General features: G+C 52.3%; 2 pseudogenes; both read left to right on the top strand.

Annotated features, from left to right (window-relative positions):
- Positions 1-483: 483 nt before the first annotated feature.
- Positions 484-2,434, top strand: LOC149455710 (uncharacterized; annotated as a pseudogene).
- An 11,135-nt stretch (positions 2,435-13,569) lies between these two features.
- LOC149455711 (U2 spliceosomal RNA) lies at positions 13,570-13,662 on the top strand (annotated as a pseudogene).
- The last annotated feature ends 1,644 nt before the right edge of the window (positions 13,663-15,306 follow it).

A 15,306-nucleotide genomic window follows, 5' to 3' on the forward strand; every position in this document is an offset into this window, starting at 1 on the left:
GTCCATGAGTGTGGACTAAAAGATCCTCTCCAAGGTTCTGGCTAATAGGCTGAAGGCTGTCATCGGAGAGATCATCCACCCGGATCAGACTTGCGGCATTCCTGAACTCAGGATTGCAGACAGCCTAGTGCTTTTCCGGGACACGGTCCAGTTCATCAAAGACCACCATGTGCACATGGCCCTGGTCAGTCTTGACCAGGAAAAGTCCATTGACCGTGTCTCTCAGGGGGATATGTGCAGAGCCCTGTGCAGGTTTGGTCTTGGGGAGATGTTTTGTTTGTATGTTGACCTTATGTACAATGATATCTGTTGTGCAGTGTTGGTGAATGGCTGGAAAACTGACCCCTTCCCAGTCCTCTCCAGGGTCAGACAAGGCTGCCCTCTCTCACCTCTGCTTTTTGTTTGCTGTATAGAGCTCTTCGCTGAATGCGTCAGATGGAATCCAGAGATAGGGGGGATCACTGCACTGGGACCAGACAGAAGGGAAGTGCTCGCTCTACATGGATGATGTGACAGTGTTCTATGCTGACCAGTGCTCCATCGACCTGCTCATCCAGACCTGTGAGGACTTCGGCCAAGCTTCAGGGGCATGTCAACTGTGGGAAGTCAGAGGTCATGCTCTTTGGAAAGTGGTTCCTGCCTTCTGCATCCATGCCTTTCGGCATCAAGATTAACTTCATCAAAATTCTGGGAGTCTGGTTTGTTGCTGAGGTTGCAGCCCTGAAGTCTTGGGAGGAGAGACTGTCAAAGATGAACCAAAAGTTTGGACTTTGGAGCCTCAGAGAAATTACCATCAAAGTGAAGACACTGGTAATCCACAGCGAGATGTTCCCTGTGTTGTACCTCGCCCAGGCCTGGCCCCCACGGGTCAACACCTGCAATGCCTTCACCAGGGTGGTGTTTTACTTCATCTGGGACTCCAAGATGGACAGAGTGATGCGGGCAGTCATGTTCAAGGGACCTCTCAAGGGAGGTAAGGGCGTGCCCGACATTGCCACCCAACTGAGGATGTTATTTGCCTGCAACTGAATCTGCAGGACTTTGCTGAACCGGATTATGGACTCTGGTCAAAACTCCATGTCACGTTTTTTCCTTTTGCCCCTCTGGAGGTCCCTTGGATGGGAAAAATGGGACAGTTCCATCCCCTACAACTGGGGCACTCCTTGGTACTACTTGGACACTTTTAAGTTTATCAAGGAGCAGGGGCTACATGGAGGCAAGCTTGACTTGTGGAAACCAAAGCCTATCTACAAGCTGATTAGAGCAAAAGACATTTTGGATTCAGTTCCAGGCCTGCCTTCAGCCACTTGCAAGGTGGTCTGGAGGAATGTTTCTTGAAAGAGACTCACCAACAGGCACAAGGACCTGGCATGAATGGCAATCCAAGGGGGGTTGCCACTCAGGACATTTATGCATGCCAGGAACCTGAGCAGATACAGACACTGTCCTTTTTGCATCGTCCAAGAGGAAACGGCTCAGCACATTTTCTGGGAGTGCTCTTTTCCTCAGGACCTGTTGAGGGCCTTGGAACCAGAATTCAAAGACTTTGTGCCACAGGCAGCCATCACACACTTTGGTGTGTTGAATGGACTTTTCTGTGGGACGTTTACTCTGGAAGACATTGATGGTGCCTGGCAGGTGCTATGTTGTTTTAAGGACACTTTATGGTGTGCCAGGAAGCACCTCATCCACCAGCGGGAGAGGATGTCCATTGAGGACTGTCGCAGACTGATCCTCAGTCTGTATCACATACCTGATTGGAGACTGAAATGACGAGGTCATCAACAGGCGGACAGCGAGGTACCAAATCATAAGCAAGGCAAAGTCAGGAGCAGAGCTGAAGTCAGGAACAAGTATCAAGCAGGAATGTAATCAAAGTCAGGTCAGGAACAAGCCAGGTCAGCAACAAGGAAAATCACACAGGAACAAGCAGGAAACGGGGAACAGCTGAAGACCAGTCAACACTCAGCACAGGCAGAGGCACCTTTTAAATAGTCCATCTGGTGCCAATCTTCACCGTGCGTGTGCACGATCGTGCATTTCTGTGCACATGCACACTTCTATTCGCTAATCGTCTCACTGGGATTCCCTTACAGTCCGCTTAGAGACTATAACTTGATGGACTTTAAGGAGGAAGAGGACATCTGAGGGGCTCCCCTTCCCCCTACTCTCTCTTGCGTGTCTTTGTCCTTTCAATAAAGCTTTGGGCCTGTGAACTCTTTCCCCTTTCCCTCTGCCCTCTTTCCTACCCCCCAACACACCCGATGCTTGTTTAAATTTGTTTATTCCGTAATGTTTCTTCATGTTATGATTATGTGGGGGTGCCTCTGGTGAAACCTTAGGGGGCCACAAACAGTCTCAAGGTAAGCAGTGTCATGCATGACATGATGGTCCAGGGAATTCGTCTGCCGTGCACAACACGTTAGGCATCATACCGCAGAGTGAATGTATTTATTGTATGATTGGAATTGTATTGTCATGTGGTATATTATGCTCTGTGTCACAGTACAGGATGAGATGTACCCCGACTAAAGTATCTTGTTTTTTTTTTATACTTTTGTAAAATATAAAGTATATTTTTTAACAAAAAAAAATGTACTTACAATGAAGCACATGGACACAGCACTATGTAAAATAGCACACAGTTAACCCTTTGATCACTCCTCATGTTAACACCTTGCTGCCCAGTGCCATTAGTAGTGTGTCAGTGCTTTTCTTTTAGCACTGATCACTGTATTGGTGTCACTGGGGATGTCAGTGACACCAAGTCAGTTCCCCCCCCCAATGTCTACTAGTAAAAATTAAAAACAAAAACCCCAGTATATATACTGCCATTTGTAAACGCTATAACTTTCACGTAAACCAATTAATTTACACATATTGGGATTTTGTTTTCAGCAAAGATGTAGCAGAATGCATTTTGGCCTAAATTTATGCCGAAATTTGATTTTTAAAATTTTTTTACTGGACATGTTTAATAGCAAAAAGTCCAAAACATTGTTTTTTTCAAAATTGTCGGTCTTTTTTTTTATAGTGCAAAAAATTAAATACGCACGGGCTATCAAATACCATCAAAAGAAAGCTCAATTTGTGGGAAAAAAGGATGTAAATTTAATTTGAGTGCAGAGTTGCATGACCGTGAAATTGTCAGTTAAAGTAACGCAGCCCCGTAATGCAAAAAAAAATGGCCTGGTCGGGGGGGGGGGGTAAATCCTCAGGAGGGCAAGTGGTTAAACAGAATCAGAGCTCCCACCATCCTTTGGAACTCTCTACCCCAGTTTATCAGACTATCGCCTACTCTGCTCACTTTTAGGCAATCTCTGAAAATTTATCTCTTCAGGGAAGCCTATCCTGCCCTCAGCTAATACTGGAATCCTCTACGTTTCCAACCAGTCCATCCTCCACAGTTACTACCTTTTTTACCACTATCCCCTCCCTCCTAGATTGTAAGTAGAGATGAGCGAAGTATTCAAAAATTCGATTCGGCTGATTCGGCGAATTCGAGGAATAAATTCGATTCAATGCGAATATATTCGCTGCGATTTTAACTTATAAAAGGGTGTTTCTAGGCTTCAGAGAGCCTTTATATTAGTGCAGAACACTGTACCTTTAATTTAAATGCCCTTGGAGTCTGCTGGGAAAGAGAAATAATAATGTCAGTCAGTATGACATGCAGATGAGTGCCGTCGATCTTAGAATCACCGCACACTTCACTCATTTGCGCAGTCACGGGGCCAAAACCAGAGTGTGGAGCCACAGTGCGGCGGTGGAGGCAGCAGCAATGGGAGGCCATACAGCACCCTATGCCAAAAATGAAACCCACCAGCAGTGTGAGGAGACCTGAAAGTGGCACATGGCAGAGTGTGGCGATGGAGACAGCAGCAATGGGAGGCCGTACAGGGACCCATGACACACTCTGGACCTGGCAGCAGCATTAGGAGGCGGTACAGGGGCCCATGGCAGATTACGGGCCTGGCAGCAGCAATGGGAGGCCCGTAATCTGCCAGCACCCTATGACAAAATGGAACACACCAGCAGTGTGAGGAGACCTGAAAGTGGCACATGGCAGAGTGTGGCGATGGAGACAGCAGCAATGGGAGGCCGTACAGGGACCCATGAGAGACTCTGGACCTGGCAGCAGCATGAGGAGGCGGTACAGGGGCCCATGGCAGATTACGGGCCTGGCAGCAGCAATGGGAGGCCCGTAATCTGCCAGCACCCTATGACAAAATGGAACCCACCAGCAGTGTGAGGAGACCTGAAAGTGGCACATGTTTGGGGCATGATTCATGGCGGATTTAGTCAGTTGTGTCAGGAACTGGTGGTTTGAAATCCAGACTAATCCACGCCTGATTCATTTTCACAAACGTGAGTCTCTCCACACTTTGGGTGGACAGTCGTGTCCTCCGCGGAGTTACAATACCTCCTGCCGCACTAAACACGAGCTCCGATGCCACGCTACTGGCCGGGCATGACAGCCTTTCAAGGGCAAATTCAGCTAGTTGGGGCCAAAGGTCAAGTTTCGTTGCCCAGTAGTCAAGGGGATTGTCTACCTCGGTTGGCAGGGTGCTGTCCAAGTAGGCCCAAGCCTGTTGTTTGAGGTCCTGCTCCAGGTCCACCTGATGCTGCTGCTGCGGCTGGTTAGTAGTTTCCTCACTGCGCTGGTGAAGAAAGCTACTCATCATCGACTGCAGACTGAGGCAGCCGCTGCTGGTGGAGCTGCCACTGCTCCTACCACCCCACCCCTCCCCTGCTGCCATGGCAGCGGAACGCGAGCGCACAGGGCCCACAGTGTCTGAGGATGGACGTTGGCGCAGAAAGGCAGAGACCAGCTGACTATATAGGTGGTTTTTATAGTACTTTATTTTGGCCTCCCTCTCAGCAGGTGTGAAAAAGGCCACCATTTTTGAACGGTAGCGAGGGTCCAACAAGGTGGACAGCCAAAAGTCATCCCTCTGTCTGATGGTTATTATTCGGCTGTCGCTACGCAAGCAACCGAGCATGCTATGGGCCATTTGTGCCAAGGAATGCGAGGGACTCCCTGCCTCCATCTCCACAGCATACTGCCACGGTGCGTCTGGGTCCTCTGTCTCCTCCTCTTCCTCCTCTAACAGATGCTCCTGCTCCTCCACTCCTGTCCGCTGAGTGGAAAAACCACCCATTTCACTCAATAATTCCTGAGCACCAATGTCCTCCTCTACCTCCTCCTCTTCTTCCTGTTCTGCCCCCACAGGGGTCATGTGGCGTTGAGATCTGTGCGCCACGTCTACCGCACCCTGACCAGCCATTGTTAACAGCATTTGTTCCAGGACGTGCAACAGAGGAATGACGTCGTTCATCCCATAGTCCTGTCGACTCACGAATAGCGTGGCCTCCTCAAAGGGCCTGAGCAAGCGGCAGGTGTCACGCATGAGCTGCCAATGGCTGACATCTAAGTTACACAGGGAGTACCTTTATCCGCTTGTAACATCAGGAAATCTGTGATGGCCTTTCGCTGTTTGTAAAGGCGGTCTAACATATGTAGGGTTGAATTCCACCTTGTTGCAACGTCACAGCATGAGGAGTCGGTACGGGGGCCCATGGCAGATTACGGGCCTGGCAGCAGCAATGGGAGGCCCGTAATCTGCCAGCACCCTATGACAAAAAATGTAACACACCAGCAGTGTGAGGAGACCTGAAAGTGGCACATGGCAGAGTGTGGCGATGGAGACAGCAGCAATGGGAGGCTGTACAGGGACCCATGAGACACTCTGGACCTGGCAGCAGCATGAGGAGGCGGTACAGGGGCCCATGGCAGATTACAGGCCTGGCAGCAGCAATGGGAGGCCCGTAATCTGCCAGCACCCTATGACAAAAAATGTAACACACCAGCAGTGTGAGGAGACCTGAAAGTGGCACATGGCAGAGTGTGGCGATGGAGACAGCAGCAATGGGAGGCCGTACAGGGACCCATGAGAGACTCTGGACCTGGCAGCAGCATGTGGAGGCGGTACAGGGGCCCATGGCAGATTACGGGCCTGGCAGCAGCAATGGGAGGCCCGTAATCTGCCAGCACCCTATGACAAAAAATGTAACACACCAGCAGTGTGAGGAGACCTGAAAGTGGCACATGGCAGAGTGTGGCGATGGAGACAGCAGCAATGGGAGGCCGTACAGGGACCCATGAGAGACTGTGGACCTGGCAGCAGCATGAGGAGGCGGTACAGGGGCCCATGGCAGATTACGGGCCTGGCAGCAGCAATGGGAGGCCCGTAATCTGCCAGCACCCTATGACAAAAAATGGAACACACCAGCAGTGTGAGGAGACCTGAAAGTGGCACATGGCAGAGTGTGGCGATGGAGACAGCAGCAATGGGAGGCTGTACAGGGACCCATAAGACACTCTGGACCTGGCAGCAGCATGAGGAGGCGGTACAGGGGCCCATGACAGATTACGGGCCTGGCAGCAGCAATGGGAGGCCCGTAATCTGCCAGCACCCTATGACAAAAAATGTAACACACCAGCAGTGTGAGGAGACCTGAAAGTGGCACATGGCAGAGTGTGGCGATGGAGACAGCAGCAATGGGAGGCCGTACAGGGACCCATGAGAGACTCTGGACCTGGCAGCAGCATGAGGAGGCGGTACAGGGGCCCATGGCAGATTACGGGCCTGGCAGCAGCAATGGGAGGCCCGTAATCTGCCAGCACCCTATGACAAAAAATGTAACACACCAGCAGTGTGAGGAGACCTGAAAGTGGCACATGGCAGAGTGTGGCGATGGAGACAGCAGCAATGGGAGGCCGTACAGGGACCCATGAGAGACTCTGGACCTGGCAGCAGCATGAGGAGGCGGTACAGGGGCCCATGGCAGATTACAGGCCTGGCAGCAGCAATGGGAGGCCCGTAATCTGCCAGCACCCTATGACAAAAAATGTAACACACCAGCAGTGTGAGGAGACCTGAAAGTGGCACATGGCAGAGTGTGGCGATGGAGACAGCAGCAATGGGAGGCTGTACAGGGATCCATGAGACACTCTGGACCTGGCAGCAGCATGAGGAGGCGGTACAGGGGCCCATGGCAGATTACGGGCCTGGCAGCAGCAATGGGAGGCCCGTAATCTGCCAGCACCCTATGACAAAAAATGTAACACACCAGCAGTGTGAGGAGACCTGAAAGTGGCACATGGCAGAGTGTGGCGATGGAGACAGCAGCAATGGGAGGCCGTACAGGGACCCATGAGAGACTCTGGACCTGGCAGCAGCATGAGGAGGCGGTACAGGGGCCCATGGCAGATCACGGGCCTGGCAGCAGCAATGGGAGGCCTGTAATCTGCCAGCACCCTATGACAAAAAATGTAACACACCAGCAGTGTGAGGAGACCTGAAAGTGGCACATGGCAGAGTGTGGCGATGGAGACAGCAGCAATGGGAGGCCGTACAGGGACCCATGAGAGACTCTGGACCTGGCAGCAGCATGAGGAGGCGGTACAGGGGCCCATGGCAGATTACGGGCCTGGCAGCAGCAATGGGAGGCCCGTAATCTGCCAGCCCCCTATGACAAAAAATGGAACACACCAGCAGTGTGAGGAGACCTGAAAGTGGCACATGGCAGAGTGTGGCGATGGAGACAGCAGCAATGGGAGGCCGTACAGGGACCCATGAGAGACTCTGGACCTGGCAGCAGCATGAGGAGGCGGTACGGGGGCCCATGGCAGATTACGGGCCTGGCAGCAGCAATGGGAGGCCCGTAATCTGCCAGCACCCTATGACAAAAAATGGAACACACCAGCAGTGTGAGGAGACCTGAAAGTGGCACATGTTTGGGGCATGATTCATGGCGGATTTAGTCAGTTGTGTCAGGAACTGGTGGTTTGAAATCCAGACTAATCCACGCCTGATTCATTTTCACAAACGTGAGTCTCTCCACACTTTGGGTGGACAGTCGTGTCCTCCGCGGAGTTACAATACCTCCTGCCGCACTAAACACGCGCTCCGATGCCACGCTACTGGCCGAGCATGACAGCCTTTCAAGGGCAAATTCAGCTAGTTGGGGCCAAAGGTCAAGTTTCGTTGCCCAGTAGTCAAGGGGATTGTCTACCTCGGTTGGCAGGGTGCTGTCCAAGTAGGCCCAAGCCTGTTGTTTGAGGTCCTGCTCCAGGTCCACCTGATGCTGCTGCTGCTGCTGTGGCTGGAGAGTAGTTTCCTCACTGCGCTGGTGAAGAAAGCTACTCATCATCGACTGCAGACTGAGGCAGCCACTGCTGGTGGAGCTGCCACTGCTCCTACCACCCCACCCCTCCCCTGCTGCCATGGCAGCGGAACGCGAGCGCACAGGGCCCACAGTGTCTGAGGATGGACGTTGGCGCAGAAAGGCAGAGACCAACTGACTACATAGGTGGTTTTTATAGTACGTTATTTTGGCCTCCCTCTCAGCAGGTGTGAAAAAGGCCACCATTTTTGAACGGTAGCGAGGGTCCAACAAGGTGGACAGCCAAAAGTCATCCCTCTGTCTGATGGTTATTATTCGGCTGTCGCTACGCAAGCAACCGAGCATGCTATGGGCCATTTGTGCCAAGGAATGCGAGGGACTCCCTGCCTCCATCTCCACAGCATACTGCCACGGTGCGTCTGGGTCCTCTGTCTCCTCCTCCTCCTCCTCTACCAGATGCTCCTGCTCCTCCACTCCTGTCCGCTGAGTGGAAAAACCACCCATTTCACTCAATAATTCCTGAGCACAAATGTCCTCCTCTACCTCTTCCTCTTCTTCCTGTCCTGCCCCCACAGGGGTCATGTGGCGTTGAGATCTGTGCGCCACGTCTACCGCACCCTGACCAGCCTTTGTTAACAGCATTTGTTCCAGGACGTGCAAGAGAGGAATGACGTCGTTCATCCCATAGTCCTGCCGACTCACGAATAGCGTGGCCTCCTCAAAGGGCCTGAGCAAGCGGCAGGTGTCACGCATGAGCTGCCAATGGCTGACATCGAAGTTACACAGGGGAGTACCTTTATCCGCTTGTAACATCAAGAAATCGGTGATGGCCTTTCGCTGTTCGTAAAGGCGGTCTAACATGTGTAGGGTTGAATTCCACCTTGTTGCAACGTCGCAGATCAGGCGATGCTGTGGAATTCCGTTCTGCCGCTGCAGCTCAAGGAGGGTGTGCTTTGCGGTGTAGGAATGGCTGAAATGCATGCAAAGTTTACGTGACATTTTAAGGATGTCTTGCAGTGGGATGGTGGATTTTAGGAACCGCTTGACAACCAGATTGAACACGTGAGCCATGCATGGCGCATGGTACAACCTTCCTTGACGCAGAGCAGACACCATGTTCTTTCCGTTGTCGGTCAACATGGTTCCGATTTTCAGTTTGCGCGGAGACAGCCATCTGTCGATTTCTCTGTTCATTACACTCAGAAGTTCCTCCCCTGTGTGACTACGGTCGCCAAGGCATACCAGGTGCAGCACAGCGTGACACCGTTGCGCCCTGCACATGTGATATGCCGGTCGGGTAATGGGACTTGGCACGGGGGTGGCGGCTGAGGACACGGCGGAAGAAGAGGTGGTAGAGGCGGACATCTTTTGTGGACCAAGGACGTGCAAACGTGGAGGCAAAAGCGGCGTGACCTGTCCAAGTTGCTGGTGCGGCTGTGCCGGCACCACGTTCACCCAGTGGGCCGTAAATGACATGTACTGTCCCTGACCGTAGTTACAGCTCCACACGTCGGCACTGCCGTGCACTTTGGCAGAGACCGACATGCTCAAAGACTGGCCCACCATCTCTTCTACATGTGAATGCCGGGCTGGCACTGCCTTTTTGGCGAAGAAATGACGGCTTGGCACTCTCCACCGCGGCGCGGCACAAGCCATCATTTCTCGGAAAGGTGCTGAGTCCACCCCTTGGAAAGGGAGGGACTGCAGCACCAGCAACTTGGACAGGAGGACGTTCAGCTTTTGCACCGTCGGGTGCGTGCTCGCAAACTGTTGTCTCTTGGAAACGGATTCCAAGAAAGACTGCTGACGGAATCCATGAAGAGGAGTAGCAGGAGAAGGAGCATCTGAACGAGTGGAAGATGCCAACGAGCGACAACTCCCCTCAGCAGAGGTGTTGGAACCTTGACTGGCTGATAGAGGGCGATTGACGTCGGGTGACGGAGCAAGTAACGGAGCGGGTGATGGAGCGGGGGCTGGGGCAGGCAGAACCGCCGTATCTTTATCACGGTTTTCCCAGGCCACCAAATGGCGACGCTGCATATGCTGCCGCAACGCTGTAGTCCCAACATGGGCCCCCTGGCCACGCTTGACTTTCTGGCCACATAGTTGACATACGGCTACGTTTACTTCCTCGGGCGGCTTGACGAAAAATTGCCACACCGCCGAGTAGGAAACTTTGCCCCCGATACTCCTCACTGGCTGACTGCTACTTCCTCCGTGCACACCGGCACCACTACTGGCCGTGGTGGTAGGCTGCAGTGGAGCTGGTGCTCTACTCCGTGGCCGTTTGCCTCCACTGACACTGCTGCAACCCTGCTGCCTCCTGGGCAACCCACCGACTGTTTTGCTCGCTGCCAAGCTGCCACCCTCTTCTCCTGATGATGCGGAAGCAATAGCCTGATGACGACGAGGCTGCCAAGTGCGATCAGCCTCATCATCATCAATTAGGGTCTCCGCCTCACTACTAGCCCCCTCGGCTGCGTCTGGGTCAGGAGACAGACCTGTCTCTAGACCGGCTACCGAGCCACTCTCCTCGCCACTACTTCTTCGCCTGGCTGCTGAAGGGGCGGATGTCTCCCCCCCTTCCTGACCGCCCTCTGTTAGCTCTTCCTCACTGTACAGTGGGGCTGAGCCCACAGCATGCGATACTTCGCTTGGTGAGGGAACACCAAAGGACAGGGGCAGGTAGAGGACACGTGATTTCAGTGGGCTTGCTCCCGGGCCATGCCAACTAACGGTTGTGTCTGACGTACCCACCGACCGTTGGCTGTAGGTGTCAGAGGTGACCTGGGAAGAGGAAGACGACCGAGCCAACCAATCGATGACGGCAGTTTTGTCGGTGGAGACACGACCGCTGGATGACACCGGGAGCAATGGCCTCTGGCTGCGACTAGTGCTGCCTCGACCCCTTCCTCTGCTGCCACGTCTGCTCGCTCCTAAAACATTGCCTCCTCTGCCACTCCTCTGCATGTTGTCTGACATACTCTTTAATTAAACGATTATGTGTCCCTGAGTAACAATTCTGTGTCCCTGAGTAACAATTCTGTGTCCCTCAGTAACACTTCTGTGTCCCTCAGTAACAATTCTGTGTCCCTCAGTAACAATTCTGTGTCCCTCAGTAACAATTCTGTGTCTGTCCCTGAGTAACAATTCTGTGTCTGTCCCTGAGTAACAATTTTGTGTCCCTCAGTAACAATTCTGTGTCCCTCAGTAACAATTCTGTGTCCCTGAGTAACAATTCTGTGTCTGTCCCTGAGTAACAATTCTGTGTCCCTGAGTAACAATTCTGTGTCCCTCAGTAACAATTCTGTGTCCCTCAGTAACAAGTCTGTGTCTGTCCCTGAGTAACAATTCTTTGTCCCTGAGTAACAATTCTGTGTCCCTCAGTAACAATTCTGTGTACCTGAGTAACAATTCTGTGTCCCTCAGTAACAATTCTGTGTCTGTCCCTGAGTAACAATTCTGTGTCCCTCAGTAACAATTCTGTGGCCCTCAGTAACAATTCTGTGTCTTTCCCTGAGTAACAATTCTGTGTCCCTGAGTAACAATTCTGTGTCCCTGAGTAACAATTCTGTGTCCCTCAGTAACAATTCTGTGTCCCTCAGTAACAATTCTGTGTCTGTCCCTGAGTAACAATTCTGTGTCTGTCCCTGAGTAACAATTCTGTGTCCCTGAGTAACAATTCTGTGTCCCTGAGTAACAATTCTGTGTCCCTCAGTAACACTTCTGTGTCCCTCAGTAACAATTCTGTGTCTGTCCCTGAGTAACAATTCTGTGTCTGTCCCTGAGTAACAATTCTGTGTCCCTCAGTAACAATTCTGTGTCTCTCAGTAACAATTCTGTGTCTGTCCCTGAGTAACAATTCTGTGTCCCTCAGTAACAATTCTGTGTCCCTCAGTAACAATTCTGTGTCTGTCCCTGAGTAACAATTCTGTGTCCCTCAGTAACAATTCTGTGTCCCTCAGTAACAATTCTGTCAGTCCCTGAGTAACAATTCTGTGTCTGTCCCTGAGTAACAATTCTGTGTCTGTCCCTGAGTAACAATTCTGTGTCTGTCCCTGAGTAACAATTCTGTGTCCCTCAGTAACAATTCTGTGTCCGTCCCTCAGTAACAATTCTGTGTCTGTCCCTGAGTAACAATTCTGTGTCTGTCCCTGAGTAACAATTCTGTGTCCCTCAGTAACAATTCTGTGTCCCTCAGTAACACTTCTGTGTCCCTCAGTAACAATTCTGTGTCTGTCCCTGAGTAACAATTCTGTGTCTGTCCCTGAGTAACAATTCTGTGTCCCTCAGTAACAATTCTGTGTCTCTCAGTAACAATTCTGTGTCTGTCCCTGAGTAACAATTCTGTGTCCCTCAGTAACAATTCTGTGTCCCTCAGTAACAATTCTGTGTCTGTCCCTGAGTAACAATTCTGTGTCCCTCAGTAACAATTCTGTGTCCCTCAGTAACAATTCTGTGTCAGTCCCTGAGTAACAATTCTGTGTCTGTCCCTGAGTAACAATTCTGTGTCTGTCCCTGAGTAACAATTCTGTGTCTGTCCCTGAGTAACAATTCTGTGTCCCTCAGTAACAATTCTGTGTCCGTCCCTCAGTAACAATTCTGTGTCTGTCCCTGAGTAACAATTCTGTGTCTGTCCCTGAGTAACAATTCTGTGTCCCTCAGTAACAATTCTGTGTCCCTCAGTAACAATTCTGTGTCCCTCAGTAACAATTCTGTGTCTGTCCCTGAGTAACAATTCTGTGTCTGTCCCTGAGTAACAATTCAGTGTCTGTCCCTGAGTAACAATTCTGTGTCTGTCCCTGAGTAACAATTCTGTGTCCCTCAGTAACAATTCTGTGTCCCTCAGTAACAATTCTGTGTCTGTCCCTGAGTAACAATTCTGTGTCCCTAAGTAACGTTTCTGTGGCCCTAAGTAACGTTTCTGTGGCCCTAAGTAACGATTCTGTGGCCCTAAGTAACGTTTCTGTGGCCCTAAGTAACGATTCTGTGGCCCTAAGTAACATTTCTGTGGCCCTAAGTAACGTTTCTGTGGCCCTAAGTAACGTTTCTGTGTCCCTAAGTAACGATTCTGTGGCCCTAAGTAACGTTTCTGTGGCCCTAAGTAACGTTTCTGTGTCCCTAAGTAACGTTTCTCTGGCCCTAAGTAACGTTTCTCTGGCCCTAAGTAACGTTTCTGTGTCCCTAACTCTCTCCCTCAATACAGCCAGGTCTGCCTCTCTTGAATGACTGGAGGCAAATGGAGAATTCTAAAATGGCCGCCATTTATAGCTCGACCATTACACAGTGCTGGCTGTAGATGTACCCCGATTACACGTATCATGTTGTTTTTGATGCTTCTGCAATAAAAGTATCTTTTCAATCAAAAAAATAATATTTATCGCTTCTCGGCCTTTTGGCTAAGATCAAGTGTAGTATCGACCTTGCCTTTAGGGGTGTCCCTGCTTCCAGCTAGGACGTTGAGAACCACTTGAATCTATCCCAGCCATTTGGTCTGTGTGGGGTACCCTCTTCTCGGCCTTGTAGGATCGTCGATTAAATTCGGCTTCACCTGCTTGCTGCTATTGGGTTTGAGGCTTAGCCCCCACACAGAACGAGTTTGTGATCTTCCCCCCCCTTTTTCACTCTGCGTTACTACCTCCGGGCAGTAGACGCTCAATAGCCTTTTCAAAGGCTAAGCAAGAGTGAAGCCGCCGAGGAAGAAGAAGGAGAAGGAATCCGACCAAGATCTCTGGGAAGCCCTCCTGAGAACTCCTCTGCAACAAGATGGGGAAGAAGCAGACTACGAAGAAGCCACAGAACGCCGCCCCTGCCAAGACCCCGGGAGAAGCCCCCTCCGCCTCCACCTCCACCTCAGATCGCCCCGGCCCTGCAGACGGTCTCCCTCCACTGGAGCCCTGGATGAAGCAGACAGTCGTGCTGCGGCTGAAAGAGGTGGAAGGCAGAATCCCGGACATGACCCCGGAAGTCTTTGGGAAGAAAATGATCCTTGAACAAGGATTCAGCAAGGCAGAGACCCTGTCGGTGCAGTCCTTTGTGAGAGGTATGTTCCTTGTCACTTTCGTCTCCCTACAGGTATGCAGAAGGTACTGGGAGGCAGTGAAGACCTCTGGACCCGACTCCCTCTTCCGAAAGTTCACTGCGAACTCTCCCATTCAAAGGGACGAAAGGAGGATCACGGTGTCCATGAGGAACCCTCACGTCCCTGGTAGAGACATCGCCACCTACCTCCAAAGGTTTTGCGTCGTGTTGAAGGACCCAGTCCGGATACTAGACACCAACGGCTTCTGGACAGGTAAGTGGGCTGTGTTTTGCAGGCTACTAAGAGATCGTCCCGCTGGAGATCTCCAACACCTGCAACAGTGCTTCTCCCTGGGATCGTCAACAGGTCTCCTACACTACCCGGACCAACCCCAGTCATGCCGCAAGTGCGGCCAGCCGGGGCACGAGGGTAAGGAATGCAATGTGCTTTCTTGTAGGTTCTGTAGGTCTGCAGGTCACGAGACCAAGGATTGCCCGAGGTCCAGAACCTGCAACCTCTGTGGACGGGCAGAGCACGTCTACAGAGACTGCCCAGAAAGAAGCAGGACGTACGCTGGGGCCCTGAGCAAGGGCCCTGCCACCAAACCAGCGCCACAGAAACCTCCAAAGGACCCGGGTAAGAGGAACCCCCCCTGGTCCCCCTGCCCCAGGTCCCCCTGCCCCCCCTGGTCCCCCTCCCCCCCCTGGTCCCCCTGCCCCTGGTCCCCCTGCCCCTGGTCCCCCTGCTCCTGGTCCCCCTGCCCCCCCTGCCCCTGCCCCCCCCGCCCCTGGTCCCCCTGCCCCTGGCCCACCTGCCCCGGGTCCCCCTGGCCCCCCTGCCCCTGGTCCCCCTGCCCCGGGCCCATTTCCACCCCCCCCTGACCTGTCCTCACAGGAGGACTTCCCGCCCCTTCCCCCTGTCACCCCTGTCAGCAACTCTGCGACGGGGTACAGGAAGCGGAAGAAGGAGCAGGCCAGCCCGGCGGCGGAGGACCCCTCCTCTGCCACCAAGCGGCCTGCCGTCCTCCAGAATGTCGCAGGTCCCGACCCCGTGGGGGAAGACCTCGACACGCTGGAGGAAGAAGAGGTGGAAGA

The sequence above is a fragment of the Staurois parvus genome, unplaced genomic scaffold (assembly GCF_062004578.1).
Source record: "Staurois parvus isolate SC_StPar_1 unplaced genomic scaffold, SC_StPar_1.0 ptg000390l, whole genome shotgun sequence".
Taxonomy (NCBI): Eukaryota; Metazoa; Chordata; class Amphibia; order Anura; family Ranidae; genus Staurois; species Staurois parvus.